At 48.6% G+C, this 27,831-nt stretch overlaps 1 protein-coding gene and 1 long non-coding RNA gene across 3 annotated transcripts in view; one reads left to right on the top strand and one right to left on the bottom strand.

The window, feature by feature from the left end:
- Positions 1–18,782: 18,782 nt before the first annotated feature.
- LOC141072464 (uncharacterized) lies at positions 18,783–25,499 on the bottom strand. Its single transcript, XR_012226689.1, has 4 exons — positions 25,368–25,499; positions 20,317–20,547; positions 20,129–20,197; positions 18,783–19,040 (listed from the first exon to the last, which is right to left on the bottom strand). It is a non-coding gene; the product is annotated as an uncharacterized lncRNA (long non-coding RNA).
- A 49-nt stretch (positions 25,500–25,548) lies between these two features.
- LOC141072447 (urotensin-2 receptor-like) overlaps positions 25,549–27,831 on the top strand; it is a 60,909-nt gene continuing 58,626 nt past the window's right edge. Inside the window, exon 1 of one of the 2 annotated variants that reach the window (XM_073559716.1) lies at positions 25,549–25,700. The gene's annotated coding sequence lies outside the window, so the exon portion shown is untranslated. Of the gene's footprint in view, positions 25,800–27,831 lie in introns of both variants that reach the window. The other variant, XM_073559734.1, reaches the window with a different exon arrangement.

The following is a 27,831-nucleotide window of genomic DNA, read 5'->3' as shown; positions in this document are numbered from 1 at the left end:
GAGGTGGCTATACGTGCATTTGAGCGTCTGAAGAATAGTTTTGCTTCAGCCCCCATTCTGGTGCAACCAGACGTGTCTAAACCTTTTGTGGTAGAGGTTGATGCGTCGGAGGTGGGAGTGGGGGCAGTACTGTCTCAAGGCTCGTCCTTGAGCGAGATGCATCCATGCGCCTACTTCTCCAAGAAGCTGTCGCCGGCCGAACGGAATTATGATATCGGCAACAGGGAGTTGTTGGCCATCAAACTGGCTTTTGAGGAATGGCGACACTTCTTGGAGGGGGCGGCTCACCAGGTCACAGTTATCACCGACCATAAGAATCTGCTCTATCTGGAGTCGGCCAAGCGTCTGTCTCCTAGGCAGGCTCGCTGGGCATTGTTTTTTACTCGTTTCAATTTTCTTGTGATGTACCGTCCCGGGGCTAAAAACACCAAGGCGGATGCTTTGTCTAGGTGTTTTCCGGGGGGAGAACCGCGGGAAGAGCCGGTACCCATCCTCCAGAAAGGGGTAGTGGTCTCGGCTCTCACGACTGAGGTAGAGGCGGAGATTGCCGAGGCCCAAGAGGAGGTACCACCAGGACTTCCCGCCAACAAATCATTTGTACCCCTGCATCTTCGGCCTAAGGTGTTGAAGGAACACCACGATTCGGTACTGGCTGGTCACCCAGGGGTGAAGGGCACCTTAGAGCTGGTATCGCGTCGTTTCTGGTGGCCCAAAATCCGGCAGGATGTGGTCTCGTACGTGGCAGCTTGCATCACGTGCGCTAGGGCTAAGTCACCCCGAACCCGTCCTGCTGGCACGCTACAGCCTCTGGGGGTACCCAATAGGCCATGGACAGAAATCTCCATGGATTTTATCACTGACTTGCCAGCCTCGGCAGGGAACACGGTCATCCTGGTGGTGGTTGACCGTTTTTCAAAGATGGCGCATTTTGTGGCGTTGTCCTCTTTGCCCAATGCTAAGACGTTGGCTCAGGTATTTGTGAAGGAGGTGGTCAGACTCCACGGAGTACCGTCTGACATAGTATCTGATAGGGGTACGCAATTTGTGGCGAGGTTTTGGAAAGCTTTTTGCTCAAGGTTGGAGATCAAGTTGTCACATTCATCGGCGTTTCATCCACAGTCTAATGGACAAACTGAGCGCATGAACCAAAATCTAGAACAGTATTTACGATGCTTTGTGTCCGACAACCAGGAGGAGTGGTCTACTTTCCTTCCTCTGGCCGAATTCGCATTAAATAATCACCGCCAAGAGTCATCAGGAGAGTCTCCATTCTTTTGTGTGTACGGTCAACATCCTCAGTTTTGTACCTTACGTCAGGGTGACTCCGGGGGTGTCCCGGAGGAGGATCAGCTAGGAGCCCAATTGTCATCAGTCTGGAGGCGGGTGAAACAGCGTTTGTTGAGCATGAGTGCCAGGTACAAACGGGTGGCTGACAGTAGACGCGTGCCAGGTCCGGACCTGAGTGTGGGTGAATGGGTGTGGTTAGCTACGAAGAACATAAAACTCAAAATCCCATCTTTAAAACTGGGTCCAAGGTTTATTGGGCCTTTTAGGATTTCTGCCATCATTAACCCAGTGGCTTATCGGTTGGAACTTCCTGCGGTGTACAGAATACATAACGTTTTTCACAGGGCTTTATTGAAAAAGGTGGTAGGCTTGGTGGACACGACGCCGATGCCACCTCCAGTCATGGTGGATGGCGAGTTAGAGTTCGAGGTCGCCAAGGTAGTGGACTCTCGAGTAGTACGCCGTACTCTTCAGTATTTGGTGCACTGGCGGGGGTATGGTCCAGAGGAGAGGTCTTGGGTTCCAGCCTCAGACATACATGCGGATCGGCTGGTCAGTTCTTTTCACCGTCGTCATCCGGACAAGCCGGGTCCTATGAGTCTTGAGGGCCCTGGGGTCCCTCGTAGAAGACGGGGTACCGTCATGTCGGACGCTGTTCACACCACAGCATCCGGCAGGCAGAGGTAGTTCCACCTCCAGCCACTATAGCCTCAGTTTCGCCGGTTTGATCTTCAGGCTCTCGGGGGTTAATCCTGCTGGAGACCAGGTTGGAAGGTTAGTCACGCCCACGGTCTTTAAATAGTCATACTGGCATATGGGCGTCGCCGATTATAGCTTGTGTTTCATACCAAGTGGTTCCGGTCTGGAGTGGAGGTGTTCAAGAGAGAGAGATTCATATCTGGTGTCGTATGATCCGTCGTTATCCTTTCTCCTTCCCATATTTGTGTTTAGTTGTGCCCTGTTCACATTACTGTTTATTCCTGTGTGTGTGCGGCGCAGTGCAGTTTAAGTTCTCCCTGTCTGTCATTATTTGTGTGGGAGCTTTGGTGGTGTGACTCCTCACTGGGTGGAGGGTGGAGGGTTAAGTGCAGGGCTGAGCAGGAGATAAGGAAAGGTCGGAGGCTCAGGCATTTGCACCTTCAGCAAAAACCCTGGGTTGAGGGTCAGACAGGGTTTCCCCTAGTAAAAGGGACACCACAGGGGCCCCGGGTATTTCAGCCTTAGTTGAACTAAGCCCCCGTGACAGGAACACGGTTACTAAGCAGGAGGTACCTGTGCTAGAAAGCACTACCAAGGACCAGCAGACATTGCTGGAACTCGGATACCGAGAAGGAGGCACCTAGGCCAAAGGCACTGCCGAGAACCAGCTGACGGTGCTGGAACCCGGATGGGTAGCAGAAGCTGCAAGAGCTAATGGAACTAGCGAGGACCAGCTGACGGTGCTGGAACCTGGAGGGGCAGCAGAAGGAACAAGAGCCAATGGCACAACCGTGGACCAGCTGACGGTGCTGGAACACGGTTTCTAAGCAGAAGCTACCTGTGCTACAAAGCACTACCAAGAACCAGCAGACGTTGCTGGAACTCGGATACCGAGAAGGAGGCAACTCGGCCAAAGGCACTGCCGAGAACCAGCTGACAGTGCTGGAACCCGGATGGGTAGCAGAAGGTACCCATGATAAACAAAGTTGCAAGGCCGCGAGCAGGCCGCAGTTACTGAAACCCACAGTAATACAGGGGGTGCTTGTCCTATTGGCACTACGGAACAGCCTTTATTACCAGAACCCGCAGCCCACATAGGAAGCACCTAAACTGCAGGCACCATAGACTCGGCTAACCCGACTGCAGCACAACCGGACGAGTCGGTGGCAAAGTGATGTTGACACTCCCCGGAAACAGCAGGCGTGCTGGAACCAGGATGGGCAGGAGGGAGTACCCGTGCCAAAGACACTTCTGAGCAGCAACTGGCGATGTTGGAGCCCAGTGTCAATCAGGGTGTAGGCTGAGGCCTAATTTCATCAAGTTTAATATCTGTTGTAGACTACTACTGATTTTAAACGTGCTCCAACTAGGCCTCTGACTCCACTCTGTCTCTAGTATTTCCCCTGGCCTCCAACCCCGTCAGTTGCTGCTCAGAAGTTGCGTCTACACAATCAACACTTGTTCCTGTGTTACTGGGGTTCAGTAATGTCAGCTGTTCCCCTGATGTGTGTCCGGCAATGTCTCCTGCTCTGTCCACATTCCCACTACTAGTTGTGGGAATGTGGACAGAGCAGGAGACATTGCCGGACACACATCTGGGGTTCAGTTGACGTTACTGAACCCCAGTAACACAGGAACAAGTGTGGATTGTGCAGACGCCACTTCTGACCAGCAACTGGTGGGGTTGGAGGCCAGGGGAAATACTAGAGACAGAGTGGAGCCAGAGGCCTAGTTGGAGCACGTTTAAAATCAGTAGTAGTGTGAATGTGGAGGCAGCAGGAGATATTGCCGTCCACACAGCAGGGGAGCAGCTGGCATTACTGAACCCAACTAACACTGGAGCATGTGTTTCTCTCTGAGCAGACGGCACTTCCAAGCAACAACTGGCTGTGTTGAAGCCCAGGATCAGTCATGGAGCAGGCTGAGACCTAATTGTAGCAAGTTTTATAGGTGATGTAGTTTGAATGTGGTGGCAGTAGGAGATATTGCCGTCCACACAGCAGGGGAGCAGCTGGCATTACTGAACCCCACTAACACTGGAGTGTGTGTTTCTCTCTGTGCAGACGGCACTTCCAAGCAACAACTGGCTTTGTTGAAGCCCAGGATCAATCATGCAGCAGGCTGAGGCCTACTTGGAACAAGTAGAAAATCAGATGTTGTGTCAATGTAGAGGGAGCAGGACACTTTCCTGTCCACACAGCAGGGGAGCAGCTGGCGTTACTGAACCCCACTAACACAGGACCTATTGTTTTTCTCTGTGCGGACAGCACTTCCGAGAGACAACTGGCTGTGTTGAAGCCCAGGATCAATCATGCAGCAGGCTGAGGCCTACTTGGAGCAAGTTGAAAATATGATCTAGCTTGAATGTGGAGGCAGCAGGAGATATTGCCGTCCACACAGCAGGAGAGCAGCTGATGTTACTGAACCCCACTAACACAGGTGCTTGTGTTTTTCTCTGTGCGGACGGCACTTCCGATCGACAACTGGCTGTGTTGAAGCCCAGGATCAATCATGCAGCAGGCAGAGGCCTACTTGCAGCAAGTTTTATATAGGTTGTAGACTACTACTGACTGTAACCGTGCTTCACTTAGGCCTCTGGCTCCACTGTCTCTAGTAATGGGAATGTGGATAGAGCAGGAGACATTGCCGGACACACATCAGGGGATCAACTGACGTGACTGAGCCCCAGTAACACAGGAACAAGTGTGGATTGTGCAGACGCCACTTCTGAGCAGAAACTGGCGGGGTTGGAGGCCAGGGGAAATACTAGAGACAGTAGAGCCAGAGGCCTAAGTGGAGCATGGTTAAAAATCAGTAGTAGTTTCATTGTGGAGGGAGCAGGAGACTTTGTCGTCCACACAGCTGGGGAGCAGCTGGCGTTGCTGAACCCCACTAACACAGGAGCTAGTGTTTTTCTCTGTGTGGACAGCACTTCCGAGCGACAACTGGCTGTGTTGAAGCCCAGGATCAATCATGCAGCAGGCTGAGGCCTACTTGTAACAAGTAGAAAATGGGATGTTGTGTCAATGTGAAGGTAGCAGGAGACTTTGCCGTCCACACAGCAGGGGAGCAGCTGGCGTTACTGAACCCCACTAACACAGGAGCTAGTGTTTTTCTCTGTGCAGACGGCACTTCTGAGCGACAACTGGCTGTGTTGAAGCCCAGGATCAATCATGCAGCAGGCTGAGGCCTACTTGGAACAAGTAGAAAATCGGATGTTGTGTCAATGTGGAGGGAGCAGGAGACTTTGCCGTCCACACAGCAGGGGAGCAGCTGGCGTTACTGAACCCCACTAACACAGGAGCTAGTGTTTTTCTCTGTGCGGACAGCACTTCCGAGCGACAACTGGCTGTGTTGAAGCCCAGGATCAATCATGCAGCAGGCTGAGGCCTACTTGAAACAAGTAGAAAATCGGATGTTGTGTCAATGTGGAGGTAGCAGGAGACTTTGCCGTCCACACAGTAGGGGAGCAGCTGGCGTTACTGAACCCCACTAACACAGGAGCTTGTGTTTTTCTCTGTGCAGACAGCACTTCCGAGCGACAACTGGCTGTGTTGAAGCCCAGGATCAATCATGCAGGAGGCTGAGGCCTACTTGGACCAAGTTGAAAATATGATCTAGCTTGAATGTGGAGGCAGCAGGAGATATTGCCGTCCACACAGCAGGGGAGCAGCTGACGTTACTGAACCCTACTAACACAGGAGCTAGTGTTTTTCTCTATGCGGACAGCACTTCCGAGCGACAACTGGCTGTGTTGAAGCCCAGGATCAATCATGCAGAAGGCGGAGGCCAACTTGCAGCAAGTTTTATATAGGTTGTAGACTACTACTGATTGAAACCGTGCTCCACTTAGGCCTCTGGCTACACTGTCTCTAGTATTTCCCCTGGCCTCCAACCCCGCCAGTTTCTCCTCAGAAGTGGCGTCTGAACAATACACACTTGTTCCTGTGTTACTGGGTCTCAGTCACGTCAGTTGATCCCCTGATGTGTGTCCGGCAATGTCTCCTGCTCTGTCCACATTCCCACTACTAGTAATGGGAATGTGGACAGAGAAGGAGACATTGCCGGACACACATCAGGGGATCAACTGACGTGACTAAGCCCCAGTTACACAGGAACAAGTGTGGATTGTGCAGACGCCACTTCAGAGCAGCAACTGGCGGGGTTGGAGGCCAGGGGAAATACTAGAGACAGTGGAGCCAGAGACCTAAGTGGAACACGGTTGAAAATCAGTAGTAGTTTGATTGTGGAGGGAGCAGGAGACTTTGCCATCCACACAGCAGGGGAGCAACTGACGTTACTGAACCCCACTAACACAGGAGCTAGTAATTTTCTCTGTGTGGACAGCACTTCCGAGCGACAACTGGCTGTGTTGAAGCCCAGGATCAGTCATGCAGCAGGCTGAGGCCTACTTGGAGCAAGTTGAAAATATGATCTAGCTTGAATGTGGAGGCAACAGGAGATATTGCCGTCCACACAGCAGGAGAGCAGCTGATGTTACTGAACCCCACTAACACAGGAGCTTGTGTTTTTCTCTGTGCGGACGGCACTTCCGATCGACAACTGGCTGTGTGGAAGCCCAGGATCAATCATGCAGCAGGCAGAGGCCTACTTGCAGCAAGTTTTATATAGGTTGTAGACTACTAATGACTGTAACCGTGCTTCACTTAGGCCTCTGGCTCCACTGTCTCTAGTAGTGGGAATGTGGACAGAGCAGGAGACATTGCCGGACACACATCAGGGGATCAACTGACGTGACTGAGCCCCAGTAACACAGGAACAAGTGTGGATTGTGCAGACGCCACTTCTGAGCAGAAACTGGTGGGGTTGGAGGCCAGGGGAAATACTAGAGACAGTGGAGCCAGAGGCCTAAGTGGAGCATGGTTAAAAATCAGTAGTAGTTTCATTGTGGAGGGAGCAGGAGACTTTGCCGTCCACACAGCTGGGGAGCAGCTGGCGTTGCTGAACCCCACTAACACAGGAGCTAGTGTTTTTCTCTGTGTGGACAGCACTTCCGAGCGACAACTGGCTGTGTTGAAGCCCAGGATCAATCATGCAGCAGGCTGAGGCCTACTTGTAACAAGTAGAAAATGGGATGTTGTGTCAATGTGAAGGTAGCAGGAGACTTTGCCGTCCACACAGCAGGGGAGCAGCTGGCGTTACTGAACCCCACTAACACAGGAGCTAGTGTTTTTCTCTGTGCAGACGGCACTTCTGAGCGACAACTGGCTGTGTTGAAGCCCAGGATCAATCATGCAGCAGGCTGAGGTCTACTTGAAACAAGTAGAAAATCGGATGTTGTGTCAATATGGAGGTAGCAGGAGACTTTGCCGTCCACACAGTAGGGGAGCAGCTGGCGTTACTGAACCCCACTAACACAGGAGCTTGTGTTTTTCTCTGTGCAGACAGCACTTCCGAGCGACAACTGGCTGTGTTGAAGCCCAGGATCAATCATGCAGCAGTCTGAGGCCTACTTGGAGCAAGTTGAAAATATGATCTAGCTTGAATGTGGAGGCAGCAGGAGATATTGCCGTCCACACAGCAGGGGAGCAGCTGACGTTACTGAACCCTACTAACACAGGAGCTAGTGTTTTTCTCTATGCGGACAGCACGTCCGAGCGACAACTGGCTGTGTTGAAGCCCAGGATAAATCATGCAGAAGGCGGAGGCCAACTTGCAGCAAGTTTTATATAGGTTGTAGACTACTACTGATTGAAACCGTGCTCCACTTAGGCCTCTGGCTACACTGTCTCTAGTATTTCCCCTGGCCTCCAACCCCGCCAGTTTCTCCTCAGAAGTGGCGTCTGAACAATACACACTTGTTCCTGTGTTACTGGGGCTCAGTCACGTCAGTTGATCCCCTGATGTGTGTCCGGCAATGTCTCCTGCTCTGTCCACATTCCCACTACTAGTAATGGGAATGTGGACAGAGAAGGAGACATTGCCGGACACACATCAGGGGATCAACTGACGTGACTAAGCCCCAGTAACACAGGAACAAGTGTGGATTGTGCAGACGCAACTTCAGAGCAGCAACTGGCGGGGTTGGAGGCCAGGGGAAATACTAGAGACAGTGGAGCCAGAGACCTAAGTGGAACACGGTTAAAAATCAGTAGCAGTTTGATTGTGGAGGGAGCAGGAGTCTTTGCTGTCCACACAGCAGGGGAGCAGCAGGCGTTACTGAACCCCACTAACACAGGAGCTAGTGTTTTTCTCTGTGCAGACAGCACTTCCGAGCAACAACTGGCTGTGTTGAAGCCCAGGATTAATCAAGCAGCAGGCTGAGGCCTACTTGGAGCAAGTTGAAAATATGATCTAGCTTGAATGTGGAGGCAGCAGGAGATATTGCCGTCCACACAGCAGGGGAGCAGCTGACGTTACTGAACCCCACTAACACAGGAGCTAGTAATTTTCTCTGTGTGGACAGCACTTCCGAGCGACAACTGGCTGTGTTGAAGCCCAGGATCAGTCATGCAGCAGGCTGAGGCCTACTTGGAGCAAGTTGAAAATATGATCTAGCTTGAATGTGGAGGCAGCAGGAGATATTGCCGTCCACACAGCAGGAGAGCAGCTGATGTTACTGAACCCCACTAACACACAAGCTTGTGTTTTTCTCTGTGCAGACGGCACTTCCGATCGACAACTGGCTGTGCTGAAGCCCAGGATCAATCATGCAGCAGGCAGAGGCCTACTTGCAGCAAGTTTTATATAGGTTGTAGACTACTACTGACTGTAACCGTGCTTCACTTAGGCCTCTGGCTCCACTGTCTCTAGTAATGGGAATGTGGACAGAGCAGGAGACATTGCCGGACACACATCAGGGGATCAACTGACGTGACTGAGCCCCAGTAACACAGGAACAAGTGTGGATTGTGCAGATGCCACTTCTGAGCAGAAACTGGCAGGGTTGGAGGCCAGGGGAAATACTAGAGACAGTGGAGCCAGAGGCCTAAGTGGAGCATGGTTAAAAATCAGTAGTAGTTTCATTGTGGAGGGAGCAGGAGACTTTGCCGTCCACACAGCTGGGGAGCAGCTGGCGTTGCTGAACCCCACTAACACAGGAGCTAGTGTTTTTCTCTGTGTGGACAGCACTTCCGAGCGACAACTGGCTGTGTTGAAGCCCAGGATCAATCATGCAGCAGGCTGAGGCCTACTTGTAACAAGTAGAAAATGGGATGTTGTGTCAATGTGAAGGTAGCAGGAGACTTTGCCGTCCACACAGCAGGGGAGCAGCTGGCGTTACTGAACCCCACTAACACAGGAGCTAGAGTTTTTCTCTGTGCAGACGGCACTTCTGAGCGACTACTGGCTGTGTTGAAGCCCAGGATCAATCATGCAGCAGGCTGAGGCCTACTTGGAACAAGTAGAAAATCGGATGTTGTGTCAATGTGGAGGGAGCAGGAGACTTTGCCGTCCACACAGCAGGGGAGCAGCTGGCGTTACTGAACCTCACTAACACAGGAGCTAGTGTTTTTCCCTGTGCGGACAGCACTTCCGAGCGACAACTGGCTGTGTTGAAGCCCAGGATCAATCATGCAGCAGGCTGAGGCCTACTTGAAACAAGTAGAAAATCGGATGTTGTGTCAATGTGGAGGGAGCAGGAGACTTTGCCGTCCACACAGTAGGGGAGCAGCTGGCGTTACTGAACCCCTCTAACACAGGAGCTTGTGTTTTTCTCTGTGCAGACAGCACTTCCGAGCGACAACTGGCTGTGTTGAAGCCCAGGATCAATCATGCAGCAGGCTGAGGCCTACTTGGAGCAAGTTGAAAATATGATCTAGCTTGAATGTGGAGGCAGCAGGAGATATTGCCATCCACACAGCAGGGGAGCAGCTGACGTTACTGAACCCTACTAACACAGGAGCTAGTGTTTTTCTCTGTGCGGACAGCACTTCCGAGCGACAACTGGCTGTGTTGAAGCCCAGGATCAATCATGCAGAAGGCGGAGGCCAACTTGCAGCAAGTTTTATATAGGTTGTAGATTACTACTGATTGAAACCGTGCTCCACTTAGGCCTCTGGCTACACTGTCTCTAGTATTTCCCCTGGCCTCCAACCCCGCCAGTTTCTCCTCAGAAGTGGCGTCTGAACAATACACACTTGTTCCTGTGTTACTGGGGCTCAGTCACGTCAGTTGATCCCCTGATGTGTGTCCGGCAATGTCTCCTGCTCTGTCCACATTCCCACTACTAGTAATGGGAATGTGGACAGAGAAGGAGACATTGCCGGACACACATCAGGGGATCAACTGACGTGACTAAGCCCCAGTAACACAGGAACAAGTGTGGATTGTGCAGACGCAACTTCAGAGCAGCAACTGGCGGGGTTGGAGGCCAGGGGAAATACTAGAGACAGTGGAGCCAGAGACCTAAGTGGAACACGGTTAAAAATCAGTAGTAGTTTGATTGTGGAGGGAGCAGGAGACTTTGCTGTCCACACAGCAGGGGAGCAGCAGGCGTTACTGAACCCCACTAACACAGGAGCTAGTGTTTTTCTCTGTGCAGACAGCACTTCCGAGCGACAACTGGCTGTGTTGAAGCCCAGGATTAATCAAGCAGCAGGCTGAGGCCTACTTGGAACAAGTAGAAAGTCAGATGTTGTGTCAATGTGGAGGGAGCAGGAGACTTTGGAGTCCACACAGCAGGGGAGCAGCTGGCGTTACTGAACCCCACTAACACAGGAGCTAGTGTTTTTCTCTGTGTGGACAGCACTTCCGAGCGACAACTGGCTGTGTTGAAGCCCAGGATCAATCATGCAGCAGGCTGAGGCCTACTTGGAACAAGTAGAAAATCAGATGTTGTGTCAATGTGGAGGTAGCAGGAGACTTTGCCGTCCACACAGCAGGGGAGCAGCTGGCGTTACTGAACCCCACTAACACAGGAGCTAGTGTTTTTCTCTGTGCGGACACCACTTCCGAGCGACAACTGGCTGTGTTGAAGCCCAGGATCAATCATGCAGCAGGCGGAGGCCAACTTGCAGCAAGTTTTATCTAGGATGTAGGCGACTTCTGATTGTAACCGTGTTCCACTTAGTCCTCTGGCTCCACTGTCTCTAGTATTTCCCCTGGCCTCCAACCCCGCCAGTTTCTGCTCAGCAGCAAAAAAAGAAAAATATGCATGAGGCAGTGACACACGCTGAGCGGCCTACAACCAGACGTGGCTGCAGGACACACTGTGGCTGCAGGACACACTACTCAGCGTGAGCTGCACTCACACAGACCTTGCAGAAAGCTGTGAACACTGCTGCAAGGCAAACGAAAGCTACAGTGGTGGATTATGTAGCCTGGGTAAAGCACACTATGATTGAGAAAATCACTATCTCTAACTGTCCCTCATAGTCTTGAACAGTAGCCTGTCCCTAACTGAAGTCACAGCAGAGTGAACCCGAAATGGCGGCGACGGCGGCTTTTATAGTGCATTATGACATCATTTCAGCAGGCAATCACAGCCATGCCATTAGTTAACATGCCTACATGCCTAACAGGATGTGCCCACACTTCTGAGGATTGTCATTGGCTGAATCAAATCAAACTGGCTCATAGCATTATGGGAACTTCCGATTCCAGTATTCGATATGCTAAAAGTATCGGAACTCAGTATCGGAATTCCGATACAGTGAATATCGGCCTATACCCGATACTTGCGGTATCGGAATGCTCGACACTACTAGTTAGCTTTCAAACAGTCCGATCTCATCAACCACGCAAGACAGATCAGCAATCTGCATAACGACCTCGTCGGTCGTTGAGTCCTTGTCACACTACTTTATTGTAACCGATTCCGACCTCGATGGGCGTGCTTCAGCGGTTCCTTGTCAACGCTCCCAGCACTGATTGGTGGTCACTGCTGCACTGTCATTGGCCAGCTGTGGTTTAGTTCAATACCAGCATTGTTCACGTTTGAGACACAAGTGCAGTTTTTGTTGAATTTGCAACTCGGCCTTCTTCAGCGACCCTGTTGAAGACGCATCAGCGACATTTTCCAAGACCTTCATTTTTTGGCTCCATCTGAAGACTCAACAGCGCAATTTCACAAGACCTTATTCACTTTTTGCTCCGTCATACCTTCTGAATTTTTGCCACCATCAAAGGTAGGTTTTCTTTGGTGTCTACAGTTATTATGTTAGAATACGCAATTTTCTTATTTTTTTTGCCGTGCCCACCACCATTGCTGCTTTTTTTTAAGCATTAAGAAATATGATGTCATTGGAATCACTGAAACTTGGTGGGACAATACACATGATTGGAATACAAGATTAGAAGGATACAACTTATTTTCAAGAAACAGACTTGATAAACGAGGAGGTGTCGCATTGTATGTTAGAAACGCGTATATCTGCACAGAGATTGAAGCTTCAGAGACTGGGAGTTCTGTGGAAACTGTTTGGGTAAGAATACAAGGACAGAACAATGGAAAGGACACCATTGTAGGCATTTACTACAGGCCGCCTGTGCAAGCAGAAGATATGGATGAACTCTTTATGCATCAAATGGCCAAGTTCTCCAAAAAATATGACATAGTTGTCATGGGAGATTTCAACTATCCAGACATTTGTTGGGAATCTCTCTCAGGCAAAACTAACAGGTCAAGGAAATTCTTATCCTCTCTTGCTGACAACTTTATCTTCCAAAAGGTAGGGGAGAAAACAAGGGGAACTGCTACCTTGGATCTAATCCTTATAAACAGGGAGGAAATGGTTAAGGAGGTAAAAGTGGCTGGGGCCCTAGGAGGTAGCGACCATGCTATTTTAGAAATTTGGATAACTAGAGGAGGAAGACCTGTGAAGACTCAGACGTCAAGGTTAGATTTCAGAAAGGCAGATTTTAAGGGATTCAGAAAGAGAATTGGAGGGATCCAATGGCTGGATATCCTTAAAGACAAAAATGTCCAGGAAGGATGGGAAATCTTGAAAAATGAAATTCTCAAAGCACAATTGTTAACAATTCCGAAAAGAGGGAAGAATAGGAAGCATTTAAGGAAGCCAGGATGGATGAACACAGAACTTAAGCACATGCTAAAAAGGAAGAAAAAAATGTTTATAAAATGGAAAGAGGGAGGCATATCTAAAGAAGAATATAATGCTGTCTGCAGAACCTGCAGGGCACAAATCAGATTAGCTAAAGCTGACAATGAATTGAGGCTTGCAAGAGATGTCAAAAGCAATAATAAAGGATTTTGGGGATATGTCAAAAGTAAAAGAAAAGTCAAAGATGCTATGGGATTTTTACAGGATGAAAATGATGAAATGGTAAGACAGGATGTTGAGAAGGCCGAACTTTTAAATTCCTATTTTGCATCTGTTTTCTCTCAGAAACTAAATGTAACATCAACTGTTCTTCACTGTCCTATTAAGGGAATAGAAGAATCCAGGATATCTATAAACAGAAAGATAGTGAGGAAACACTTAGCTAACCTAAATGAATTCAAGTCTCCAGGTCCAGATGAATTACACCCCAGAGTACTGAAGGAGATAGCAGAAGAAATTTTTGAACCCCTCTCCATAATCTTTGAAAATTCTTGGAGAACAGGAGAAGTCCCAGAAGACTGGAGAAGAGCAAATGTTGTTCCTATCTTCAAAAAGGGGAAGAAGGTGGACCCAGGCAACTATAGGCCGGTGAGTCTGACTTCTATACCAGGAAAGATCTTTGAACAAATTATTAAACAACATGTATGTCAGTACCTGGATAAGAATGAAGTAATTAAACAGAGTCAGCATGGGTTTGTAACTAATAAGTCATGTCAGACTAACTTAATTTCCTTCTATGACAGAATCACTGATTGGGTGGATCAAGGAAATGCTGTAGATATAGTATATCTTGACTTCAGCAAAGCATTTGACAAAGTATCTCATACAATCCTTATTGAAAAAATGACTAAGTATGGAATGAACAAGGCAACTGTTAGGTGGATTCATAACTGGCTTAGTGATCGGACCCAAAGAGTGGTCGTAAATGGCTGGACATCCAGTTGGAAGAATGTCTCAAGTGGGGTACCACAGGGCTCTGTCCTGGGCCCTGTATTGTTCAACATCTTTATCAATGATTTAGATGAAGGAATTGAGGGTAAACTGATTAAATTTGCTGATGACACAAAGCTAGGAGGGATAGCTAATACTAGAGAAGAGAGAGAGAGGATTCAAAAAGATTTAAATAAACTGGAGAAGTGGGCAGCAACTAACAGAATGGTTTTTAACAGGGAAAAATGCAAAGTACTACATCTGGGCAATAAAAATGAAAAAAGCATATACAGAATGGGAGGAATAGGGTAAAGCAACAGCACATGTGAAAAAGACTTGGGTATACTAATAGATCACAGACTGAATATGAGTCAACAGTGTGATGCAGCAGCAAAAAAGGCAAATGCAATTCTAGGATGTATTAACAGAAGCATACAGTCTAGATCACGTGAAGTCATTATTTCCCTCTACTCCTCTTTGGTCAGACCTCATCTGGAATATTGTGTCCAGTTTTGGGCACCACATTTTAAAAAAGACATCAACAAACTGGAGCAAGTTCAGAAAAGAGCGACCAGAATGGTGACCGGTCTGCAAACCCTGTCATATGAGGAAAGGTTGCAGGATTTGGGAATGTTTAGTTTGCAAAAGAGAAGACTGAGAGGAGACTTAACAGTTGTCTACAAATATCTAAAGGGCTGTCACATTGTAGAAGGATCATCTTTATTCTTATTTGCACAAGGAAAGACTAGAAGCAATGGGATGAAACTGAATGGGAGGAGACACAGATTAGATATTAGAAAAAACTTTTTGACAGTTAGAGTGATCAATGAGTGGAACAAGCTGCCACGAGAAGTGGTGAGTTCTCCTTCAATGGAAGTCTTCAAACAGAGGCTGGACAGACATCTGACTGGGATGATTTAGTGAATCCTGCTTTGAGCAGGGGGTTGGACTAGACGGCCCAGGAGGTTCCTTCCAACTCTACGATTCTATGATTTAGTTTTCTAGGTCTGCGATCCTGGATCTGCAATTCAAACTCTTTTTTAACTTTTGTATGTACATTGTGTCCATGCGCACTGGCCTGGGCAGCCATTTTAGTTTTCAGACCACGCCCGCTCCCATTTTTGCTATTTTTGAGCGTTATACTTGATTAGCTTATCGATCATGTATCTGCAATTACAAACTCAATTTGACCTTTTGTATGTACATTGTGTCCATACGCACTGGCCTAGGCAGCCATTTTAGTTTTCAGACCGCGCCCGCCCCCATTGTTGCTATTTTTGAGCATGATACTTTTATAGCTCAGCGACCATGTATCTGCAATTCAAACTTTTTTACCTTTTGTATGTACATTGTGTCCATACGCTGTTGCCTAGGCAGCCATTTTAGTTTTCATACCGCACCTGCCCCATTCTTGCTTATTTTACCTATTGTATGTACATTGTGTCCATACGCACTGGCCTGGGCAGCCATCTTAGTTTTCATAAAGCGCCAGCCCCCCTTCTTGCTATTTTGGAGCATTATACTTTTATAGCACTGGCCTGTAATGTAACATTCTCACAATTTCCTTAATTTTTTTTCCAGATGTCATCAAGTAGCCAAGAATTTATTCGCCAGGTGATTGACTTGTATCGGTCCATGCCATGCCTATGGAAGGTCAAGTCGGCGGACTACAGCAACAAGTACAAGAAGAAAGAGGCGTATGAGAAACTTGTGCTACTATTTAAAGAACATCATCCTAGTGTGTTGATGAAGCAGTTGTAAAGAAAAAAATACAGGCACTACGGACTGTGTTCAAAAAGGAATTGAACAAGGTGGAAAAGTCAACTAGGTCGGGGGCGGGTACAGAAGACGTCTATGTTCCAAAATTGTGGTACTACCACTTAATGGAGTTTACCTGCGACCAAGAAATACCCCAACCTATGCATAGTTCTATGACGCTGCTTGAAGAAGAGGAAGAAACAGTGACATGGCCTGACTCCCCTCTTGCCGATGTAAGTTTATTTCGGGTTTCCCCTCTAAATTGCAATTAAACATAAGTACCGTATATACTCGAGTATAAGCCGACCCGAGTATAAGCCGACCCCCCCTAATTTTGCCACAAAGAACTGGGAAAACTTATTGACTCGAGTATAAGCCTAGGGTGGGAAATGCTCCATAGATTATTCCCCCATATGCTGCCCCCATAAGAAGCTCCATAGATTATTCCCCCATATACTGCCCCCATAAGAAGCTCCATAGATTGTTCCCCCATATGCTGCCCCCATTAGAAGCTCCATATTGTTCCCCCATATACTGCCCCATAAGAAGCTCCATATTGTTCCCCCATATGCTGCCCCCATTAGAAGCTCCATATTGTTCCCCCATATACTGCCCCCATAAGAAGCTCCATATTGTTCCCCATATGCTGCCCCCATAAGAAGCTCCATATTGTTCCCCCATATGCTGCCCCATTAGAAGCTCCATATTGTTCCCCCATATACTGCCCCCATTAGAAGCTCCATATTGTTCCCCCATATACTGCCCCCATTAGAAGCTCCATATTGTTCCCCTAATGCTGCCCCATTAGAAGCTCCATATTGTTCCCCCATATACTGCCCCCATTAGAAGCTCCATATTGTTCCCCCATATACTGCCCCATTAGAAGCTCCATATTGTTCCCCCATATACTGCCCCCATTAGAAGCTCCATATTGTTCCCCCATATACTGCCCCATTAGAAGCTCCATATTGTTCCCCCATATACTGCCCCCATTAGAAGCTCCATATTGTTCCCCCATATACTGCCCCCATTAGAAGCTCCATATTGTTCCCCCATATGCTGCCCCCATTAGAAGCTCCATATTGTTCCCCCATATACTGCCCCCATTAGAAGCTCCATATTGTTCCCCCATATGCTGCCCCCATTAGAAGCTCCATATTGTTCCCCCATATACTGCCCCCATAAGAAGCTCCATATTGTTCCCCCATATGCTGCCCCCATTAGAAGCTCCATATTGTTCCCCCATATACTGCCCCCATTAGAAGCTCCATAGATTATTCCCCCATGTGCTGCCCCCATTAGAAGCTCCTTAAGATTATTCCCCCTTGTGCTGCCGCTGCTGCAGCATGTAAAAATAAAAAAAGACATACTCACCTCTCCGTCGCTGGGTGTCAGATACTCACCTGTCCTGCGTCCATGGCTGCTCACCGCTATCTGCCACGTCATCAGTCAGTGACATTCAGACTGCAGGGGGCGCGGCGCGCACTAATCACGTCACCGCGCCCTCTGCTGTCTGAAGTCACTGACCGATGACAGACAGCAGCAAGCAGCCATGGACGCAGGACAGGTGAGTATCGCTGTACTTACCCGTCCTGACGCTGTGTCTTGAGCCCCCAGCTTCTCCGCTCTCTCTCTTCCTGCCTTTAGCGGTCACGTGGTGCCGCTCATTAAAACTCATGATATGCGCATATTCATGAGTTTTAATGAGCGGCACCACGTGACCGCTGAAGGCAGGAAGAGAGCACGGGGAGAAGCTGGGGGCTCAAGACACAGCATCAGGACGGGTAAGTATGACCTGACACCCCCGCCCCCCCTCCCCCTCTGACCCCCCGGTGTATATGACTCGAATATAAGCCGAGAGGGGGACTTTCAGCCCCAAAAAACGGGCTGAAAATCTCGGCTTATATTCGAGTATATACGGTATGTACATGGCATAGTTGAATTGAAATGAATGAGTCCATGATTCTTTTTCCAGGGTCCAAACATTTTCCCTTCCACTACAGATAAGTATACAACTTTAATAGTTCTCTCACAACATTTTTTTTACCAAAGGTTAATGGCATTTCATATCCTGTACCGCTAGTCCCCCCCTCACTTTATTTAATATGCTTTCTATTTATAGAACATTATTTTATTTTTCTGTGTTTTAACAGGCTTTTTCTGTTCTTGCAGGATTGTACTGAAGATCTGACACCTAAACCATGTGGCAGTTAGGACACCCCAAGGACGCCAATCGGTACAGAGGACAGGATGCCAATCATTACAGAGGAGGCAAGTGAGCCAGCTGGACCTTCCACAGTACAAAGGCGTCTCACATTGAGTCGCAAAAGAAAGGCCACCGCTCCGCCGTTACCTGAGTTTGTGGATTTGGCAAAGAAAATTTTGACACAGCAGGACAAACAACCAATTGGTGGCTTTGCACATATTGTAGATGACTGACTTCGCACCGTAGATCAAACGCAAAGGCTGAATGCCAAGAGGCTAATTTTTGACACTTTAAATAAAGCTGCTGTCGGCAAACTGACTGACACTTTTACTCTATTGGATGCCCAGTCACTTTCACCAAACCCATGGCCGCTGATGCAAGACCATTTAACAAGCACACCAAGAAGGGGGATTGAGCCAACACAAACCATGAACTTTGAGCCCCCCCATTATCAGTCTTCCCCATTTCTTCAATCCTGCAAGGCAACAACAGAATGATTCAGACTGTTATTTTACACAATTATAGTTTTTCTTTTAGTTAAATAACTTTATGAAGCCCTTTTTTTTTGGTTTGGTCTTAATTTGAAATACTGCAATAAAATTATACTTTTTCCATTATACTTGATGCCTGTTTCCATTTCTTTGTTGCCTGTGAAAAGATGATAGCTGGGCGACCAAGGCGGGGTTAAAGGGCTGGTGTGTTGTCATGGAACGTATGCAATTTGGCCTTTAGTAACGTAAAATCAGCCCTAATAAAATGTTTGTTATTTTATTACATTAATATCTAATATGTTATGATGTAGAAAAAAAAGGTGACACAGGAGCTGTTGAATTGTTTTCAAAAAGACATTTTTTAATGTGGACCAGATAATGGCTGGTTTTAAAAGCGGTCCATTTTCTTAAATTGTTTTTTTTTATACATTCTTTAAAACTAAATTTTAGTTATAAAACATCATAAAAACAAATGTTTAACAAAAAATTAACTAAACAAAAAAAAATTAAAAAAACTAAAACAAAATTACTGTGTGCCACCCTGGGGTTGGGCTGCCACAAATCTATCCAGCATCACTCCGAGGTGGTTCAACGCAGCCATCGCCCTCCTATGTGCTGCCAGCAGGTCCGGTAAGGTTGGTATTTCTGTTGAGGGAATAGTGAGATTGGAATATAGTCTATAGGATTTACATTCCGCTGTGCACATGCCGGGTTATTTTTTTTTAACTGTAAATTTTTTGGGGGGATGAAAGTCCCCCTCTCAGCTTATAGCGGTGGGGGTTTCAGAGATCATACTTACCTCACCTGGCACGGTCTCTGCAGCTCTCCCGCTTCTCCACAGTCTCCCTTCCTGCCTTCAGAGGTCACATGGTAATGCTCATTAAAATAATGAATCTGTGCATATTCATGAGTGAAATGAGCGGTACAACGTGAACGCTGAAGGCAGGAAGGGAGACGGTGGAGAAGCGAAGGTGCCGCTGCAAGAGACCGTGCCAGGTGAGGTAAGTAAAGCGATGTTCACCTGTCCCACAGTGCATCGCTGCATCCTCTGTCTATCACGTTTAGCCAGCAGAGGGTGCGGTGACGTGGTTTGTGCGCGCCGTGCCCTCTGCTGCCTGAACGTCACTGACAGACGACATGGCAAACAGTGGTGAGCAGCGATGGCCCCCACACAGGTGAGGTCCAGAGCAGGAGAGGCGAGTTAGCCTTTTTCTTTGTTTTGATGCAGCATATGGGGGCATAATATATGGAGCGTTTTATGGGGGTCAGCATATGGGGGGCATATTCTATGGAGCAGCATATGGGGGCATATCCTATGGGGCAGAATATGGGGGCATAGTGTTATGTGGCAGCATATGGGGGCATAGTCTATGGAGTAGCATATCGGGGCATAGTCTATGTATTCTTAAAGAGCATTATATGGGGCATATTATTCTATGGAGAATCTTGTGGGGGCCCATCATAAGCTGTCTGGAGCATTAATTTGGGCTCCTGATTCTATATGGATATGCAAAAACATTTAACCAACAGATCTCTCAATTAGTTTAACTTTTATTGGTATCTATTTTTATGTATAAAATTTACCAGTATCTGCTGCCTTTTGCACCCTTGGCTTATACGCGAGTCAATAAGTTTACACAGGTTTTTGTGAAATATAATTTGGGGGGTCGGCTTATACACGGGTCGGCATATACACGAGTATATACGGTACTTGTTAGTGGTCAAACACTTACGGTTTAGTGGCGCCTCTGCCTCCTCAGATGAGGCGATTAGAGCCCTTCCGGATCCTGTGGCACCGCAGACTAGGAAAAAAAGAAAAAACAAATGTACCCGACAGCTCTTAAACCAACAAAATATCATTTCAAACATGTTGGAAACAAAGAATACAAAGAAAACAAAGATAATGTTAATTAGCAATTACCGGAGGTCGAGTCTGCACCAACTTATTGGAGTGATGCCGGAGAGAACGTATCCCTTGGTGAGGATGTGGACGAGCCTATTTGAGGCAGAGGCGTTGAAGCTGGCGAGGGGGTCCTTACGGGCTCTGGTTCAGGAGATGGCTCTGGTGGCGGGCTTGCCTGTTCAGCTGGGGCTTGTGGTGCTGCAGGTGGTGGCGCAGGTGGTGCTCGGGCTGGTGCCGCTGCATGAGCCGCTGTTTTAAAAAAATCATACTGAGCGGAATACTACTTCATCTTGAGTTGTGCGTTTTCACATGGGCCAAGGTCTAAATTTATAAAGCGTGTGCAACTGTTTAGTGTTACGTTTTACGGAATGTCACAATGAACTTTATTAGCTGTAGTCCCAATGGAAAATTTGAGAACAAAAAAAAAAAAAAAAGTTGACCGATAACAGAAAAAAACAAAACAAATTGTCACATAATGGTGAGCTGTTTTTTTATTTTTTTTTTTTGGTCCTGCGTGTTCATGTTCGCAGGTAAAAATACATTTTTTTTTTTTCCAAACAGTATACCCTGACTGCAGGCAAAAAAAAAAAATGCCATAAAAATGTTATATAACATGAGGAACATGGAATCAACAACACTCACCTTGATCCCTTCTCACTTGTTGTTGGAGGCTGGCAAGGAGGTCTCTGGAACAGAAGCGCAGATCCGCCAGTTTTTTTCATATTTGGGTGGTTGTGCGCTCCACTCCAAAGCGGCGTGACAATCCTCGCCGAATCCTCCACAACACAGCCCGCTTGGGTTGCATCAGGTGTGCATGGGCTTGTTCACACCCTAATCCCGCCTCTCCATCTCCTGATTGTACTGTGTGGGGCTGGGCTGTATATACTGGGTGGGGCTGGCCTTTATATACTGTGCGTGGCTGGCCTGTATATACTGTGCGTGGCTGGCCTGTATGTACCGTGCGTGGCTGGCCTGTAAGTACCGTGCGTGGCTGGCCTGTAAGTACCGTGCGTGGCTGGCCTGTATGTACCGTGCGGGGCTGGCCTGTATGTACCGTGCGGGGCTGGCCTGTATGTACCGTGCGGGGCTGGCCTATATATACCGTGCGGGGCTGGCCTGTATATACTGTGTGGGGCTGGCCTGTACCCTGTTTCCCCGAAAATAAGACATCGTCTTATATTAATTTTTGCTCTGAAAGTTGCACCATGTCTTATTTTCGGGGGGTGTGTCTTATTTTCATGAGAAACATTCCAGCGCGCTCTACCCTTACATAAGGAACATTCTGTAGCGTAAAACCAGTAGTCAGACATATAGACCGTTCAGCAGAAAAGCAGATGTGGAGCCCCTGAGGGTTCAGTCGCCACAGAGGTACTGCACCTCCTCCTGAGTTGTGGTACCCCACTATTCAGGTAAGGTGGAGACACCTGACCACACTCCAACACCTGCATCCCACACATGATAGTAGTGTAGCAAAGCACCCTTTGGTGGCTCCCTGCTTGGAACACGAAGCGTGCTGGGAGGTGGGTGGAGTTTAGTTTGCACTAAAAGAGCGGGAAGAGGATAGGATTTAGGCAGTAAGTCACAGGAGTCTGACGAAGTCAGTCTGTGAAAGGAGATACCCTGAGTGGGATGGATGAGATAGCCCAGCTGACCACCCGTCTGTGACAGAGGCAAGAAGTGTTATGGAGGATGAACTGGCAGCCCGCCTAGGAGGGGCCTCTATCCGCAGTACCCCAGTCACCGGTACCCGCCACTGCTGCACCGGACCTCCCCCAGGCAGACCCTGTGGAGCCTGCGGCCGCTGCAATACCACCAACAGCATCTATCACCATCTCCCCGCTGTCATCACCGCTGGGTGAGGCCTGCCAGGAGGAGTTGTCCGAGGGCATGGGAGCTGAAGTGGAGGAAGAAGTTGAGCTCCTGCCTGGACCTTACGCGGCTGCGCAGGTCCCACCAGAGAACCCTGCGGACTAGGAGCCGCCAGCCGCCCCACCATCATCTCCGACCTTGAGTCCAGCAGCACCAGTGAATATTGTACGCCACCGGGAGGCTCCAGGTATGATCGCTACCCCTCCCAACAGTTTACCCCTTGAGTTTTCATATAGTAAGGCTGGCATGCTTGAACTCCACATGGGACAATTAGATGAGCTATGCTCTCAATTCAGAAGCACTAAGCTTACTGCGATGGGGAAGTGGAAGAAATCACTGCTGAAAAGAGTGAGACAGGAGCAGGCACGTCCCATTCGACATCTTCTGATCTCAGCAGAAGAGGCTGAGCAGCTGAGGGGTGTCACCGTACATCATGGATTTCCTTTGCCACAAATTCAAGACACCAGACGTCAGGCCAAAAATCAAGGCAGTGGTGCCGCTAACTGCAGTGCCGCCTGAAATTGAGGAACCACATCCATTGGTACCAATTGCAACCTCTGCAGAATTACAGGCAGCAGAGACATCACCAGCAGCAGGTGATGTGCTACCTATACAAGTAGATGTCAACCTCACTCCAGGAGAAAAGGAGTACCTGCAATTTGTAACCAGTCAACAGGAAATGGATGTCCAGAAGTTCGCCCCTGGAAGCAGCAGCCCAAGTCATCAGCTTCCAGCACCCCAGGAGGGGAACACCAACACTTAAGGAGAAACTAACTAACTCTGTTACCCAGGAGGGCATTTGCACCATTGTGCCTGTTTTTCTATTTTTCTATTTTTTTTTTTGGTTATCATGATGTTTCCAGCTTTGTTGCCCAGTTTTATTGGCAGCGTTTTTCATATTGAACTGTAGTGATCATGAACTTGGAGTGAATCACAAACTTTATTGTATTTAGTTGCACCTCTTTAGGTGCCCTTTCTTGGTTTTACATAAGTCTTTTAGGAATAAGGACTACCTCATTAAGAATAAGGACATTTCAAGACATCTTGGCTGGATCAATGTCTATATTGCACTTATTGATAATGTCTAGTATTTGTGATAGAAAAGAAAAAGTGAATAGTGAATGTTTTATAGAATTTAGACCAATGCTTTGATATTTGAATAAAGATTTTAAAAACTTGCAGGTGATGAACCAGGCATCAGCGGTTGTCACTTAAGGTTAATAATAGGAAGTTGAAAATGTGAAAGAAGAAATGAAGAAGAAATGTGTTGATGAAGAATACTTGCAGTGGTAGTGAGTTACTGCCAATAGCACTTTCGAATTAAGTACTGTATTAAAACATAGATAGTTAGCTAAAATTGTAACATTCAAGAAACAGTGCCTCTCATATTGAGAAGATTAGATAAGAATTGTTTACTAAGCAATACAAAAATGTTTGTATGTTCCTGTATTTGTCAACCTTTGTTTTCTTGCAGCCCGCGGATGTGCTGTGTTTAAGTGTTTAATGGGGGGGTATGTGGCACCCCTGAGGTTCAGTCACCACAGAGGTACTGCACCTCCTCCTGAGGTGTGGTACCCCACTATTCAGGTAAAGCGAAGACACCTGACCACACTCCAACACCTGCATCCCACACAACATAGTAGTGTAGCAAAGCACCCTTTGGTGGCTCCCTGCTTGGAACACGAAGCGTGCTGGGAGGCCGGTGGAGTTTAGTTTGCACTAAAAGAGCAGGAAGAGGATACGATTTAGGGAGTTAGTCACAGGAGCCTGACGAAGTCAGTCTGTGAAAGGAGATAACCTGAGTGGGATGGATGAAGGAAGTGCTGCAGCCGACCTCAGTGATCTGGGTCCGCTGGCACAGGAAAGGAACAATAATAGAAAGCCTGACTCTCCATAAGAAGGAAAGGATTAGTACAGAACGTCAGGAGAAGAGAAACAAGGATCAGGGTTAGAGAAGAACCCTTCCCAAGTTCTAAGCGCAAGGCCGGGGTCCGGTCCCCGAGGTTGTATGGATACTAATGGTCCTGCAGCAGACACCGGAGGAATAGAAGTTGTCACCACTTGATTCCCACACCAGACTTGGGGGCACAACAACAACGATACTGAGCTGAGATTAGGTAGTAAGGAGTCCCCAAAGCAGGCTACAGCTGTCTGCCGTACAAGTAGAGTTCATAGAAACATCTGACAGGAGGAACTCCAGTGTAACTCAGTACTGTGAGTACTTCACTAAAGGCGCTAACAGGGAGACATTCAGAAAAGGCACATATGTTGGCGGAGTGTTGGAAAGGAGTACTTCATCTTGCCTGAAAGTTGGCTGAGCGCCTGACACGACACGGATGTGGGCTCTGGTGCCACAACAGACTGTGAGTAAAGCTTTGGAACTACATGCCCCGGTGTCCTCCACTTATTCCTGCGTCAACCTGCCCAGCACTGCTACATCCCCTGCGCCCGACACTACATCATCTAAGTGTCACTTCACCTACTCTGCCCTGGGACTACAGCCCTGCCTGTGGAGGGCTATAACCATCGCTGCACCACACCATCAGTCCCAGAGGATCTGTCTGCAGCGTCGGCTCATCATCTTAATTGCCGAACAACACAGGTGGCGTCACGACTCATCCATAAACTCTAATCATCATAAGCACACTGAACATTTCCCTCCTTTTTACAATGGGCGCCCAGGGCCACGGGCCGGGTCCCAGCTGCCGTGACAACTCCCATTGAAGCTCATCGGGCCCAGTACTGAGTACCCCACGGCCATGGGAGGGCGACCCACAGACAACAAATCAAAGTAACACACTACGGTACAGTACTGTAATTGCCTGACTCCCACACAGGGCCACAAAACATAAGGGCTCTAAAATGGCTCCCACACACTTTCTGGACACTGTACTGCTACCGTAACAATCACCCACAGCAGTTCCTTTACCGTAGCAGCCCCATCATCATTTTGCAGCCCCAAATATTCCCATCATCCCATTGCAGTCCTCATCATCCCTTTACAGTCCCCAATACAGCACCCCCATCATTCCATTACAGCCCCCATGATTCTACAGTACAGTATTGCAGCCTCACATCATTCCACTGCAGCCTCCCATTATCACAGTATGCCACTGCAGCCTCCCATGTGTTTACCGTACACACACACACACACACACACCCTTACACAGACACTCACACACACACTTTCATTTTCTTACTGGTTTCCTCCGCGGTGCTGCTTTCAGTGCTTTGGTGGTGCAGGAGCCCTGGGCCAATCAGAGCGCAGGAGCCCTGGGCCAATCAGAGAGCAGGAGCCCTGGGCCAATCAGAGAGCAGGAGCCCTGGGCCAATCACAGCCCAGGAACAATCAGAGGCTATGGATGACGTCAGCTGGCCCATGGTTCCTGCGCTGTGATTGGCGCAGGGCTCTTGGGCGGAGATCGGCACACTGCTCCGAGGCTGTGATTAACACCTGCGAACAGCGTGGCTGCAGTGGCGGGCACCGGACAGCGGGAGCGAGACACAACTGCATGCCCCATGCACAGAACAAGGTTTGCCTTATTTTCGGGAGGGGTGCCTTATATTAGCAGGCACCGTGCTCCCCCTAGCATGCCTTACTTTCGGGGGTGACCTATTTTCGGGGAAACAGGGTATGTACCATGTGGGGCAGGCCTGTATATACCATGCGTGGCTGGCCTGTATATACTGTGTAGGGCAGGCCTGTATGTACCGTGTGGGGCTGGCCTGTATATACCGTGCGTGGCTGGCCTGTATGCACCGTGTGGGGCTGGCCTGTATGCACCGTGTGGGGCTGGCCTGTATGCACCGTGTGGGGCTGGCCTGTATGCACCGTGTGTGGCTGGCCTGTATATACCGTGCGGGGATGGCCTGTATATAGCGTGTGGGGCTGGCATGTATGTACTGTGTAGGGCTGGCCTGTATATACCGTGCGTGGCTGGCCTGTATATAGCGTGCGTGGCTGGCCTGTATATAGCGTGCGTGGCTGGCCTGTATATACCGTGCGGGGCTGGCCTGTATATACCGTGCGGGGCTGGCCTGTATATACCGTGCGTGGCTGGCCTGTATATACCGTGCGTGGCTGGCCTGTATATACCGTGCGTGGCTGGCCTGTATATACCGTGCGTGGCTGGCCTGTATATACCGTGCGTGGCTGGCCTGTATATACCGTGCGTGGCTGGCCTGTATATACCGTGCGTGGCTGGCCTGTATATACCGTGCGGGGCTGGCCTGTATATACCGTGCGGGGCTGGCCTGTATATACCGTGCGGGGCTGGCCTGTATATACCGTGCGGGGCTGGCCTGTATATACCGTGCGGGGCTGGCCTGTATATACCGTGCGGGGCTGGCCTGTATATACCGTGCGGGGCTGGCCTGTATATACCGTGCGGGGCTGGCCTGTATATACCGTGCGGGGCTGGCCTGTATATACCGTGCGGGGCTGGCATGTATATACCGTGCGTGGTTGGCATGTATATACCGTGCGTGGTTGGCCTGTATGTACTGTGTAGGGCTGGCCTGTATATACCATGTGGGGCTGGCCTGTATATACCGTGCGTGGCTGGCCTGTATATACCGTGCGTGGCTGGCCTGTATATGCTGTGTGGGGCTGGCCTGTATATACCGTGCGTGACTGGCCTGTATGTACCGTGCGTGACTGGCCTGTATGTACCGTGCGTGACTGGCCTGTATGTACCGCGCGGGGCTGGGCTGGGCTCTGCGTATGTAACTACAACCGAAAATGCTTTTGTGTGATGTGCAATATGTTATTATTTGGGGCCCCATTTTAAACATTGCCTAGGGCCCCACTTTGCCCAAAACCGGCCCTGTCCGTCAGCCACAGGCCACAGGCAACAGGCACAAACGTCTGTAAATGTGAAAGGTGGTATTAAAAGTTATGTTACTGACAAATACATGTACATAGCATATCTGCACGTTACGTGAGGTATTTTTGGTAAAGAACCACAAACACTTTGGAAAATAAAAAAATAATTAATTTATTGGAGTATTTCAAACAAAGTAAGAAAAGAGAATGTTTAAATATACACATTTGCGCACTAGATTTGATGCTGCCAAGTAACTGCGCCACGCCCATTAAAATATTTGCAGTATTTCTCCCGGTAGGCCTTCGCATCATCCCTGTTTCTTCCTTTTGTGAGCGCTTGAAGTCCTGGTATTGAGGGATCATTCTCATGCCAGCCACCTAGAAGTACTTGACCATTTGTCTGGTCAACACAGTCCACAAAGCCAGGCGGACTGTAATCGATAGCATCGCGCTGCCGCAGGAAATTGTGCAGCACACAACAGGCCATAACGACCGAGTCTATGGATTCCAAATTTAGGTTTATGGGTGTATGGAAAATTCGGAAGCGGCTGGCCATGATGCCAAACGCATTCTCAACAACCCTTCGTGCCCTCGACAAACGGTAATTAAATATCCATGTTTGTTCCATAAGACTTTTTGGGGGGAACGGTTTGAGAAGGTTGGCATGAAGCAAGAAGGCTTCATCACCGACAAAAACAAAGTTAAGGTTGGCGGTTGTCTCTGAATTGGGAGGCAAGTTCAGTTCACAGTCGTTTAATCGCTCTCCAAAACGTGTGTTTTCTAAAACTCCCCCATCTGAAACCCTGCCGTTCATGCCAACATTTATGAACTCATAGTTG

The sequence above is a fragment of the Dendrobates tinctorius genome, unplaced genomic scaffold (genome assembly GCF_039654945.1).
Source record: "Dendrobates tinctorius isolate UK_male_01 unplaced genomic scaffold, ASM3965494v1 ptg000014l, whole genome shotgun sequence".
NCBI lineage: Eukaryota > Metazoa > Chordata > Amphibia > Anura > Dendrobatidae > Dendrobates > Dendrobates tinctorius.
Note: the sequence above shows the minus strand (reverse complement) of the source record. Positions and strands in the feature narration are given on the sequence as shown.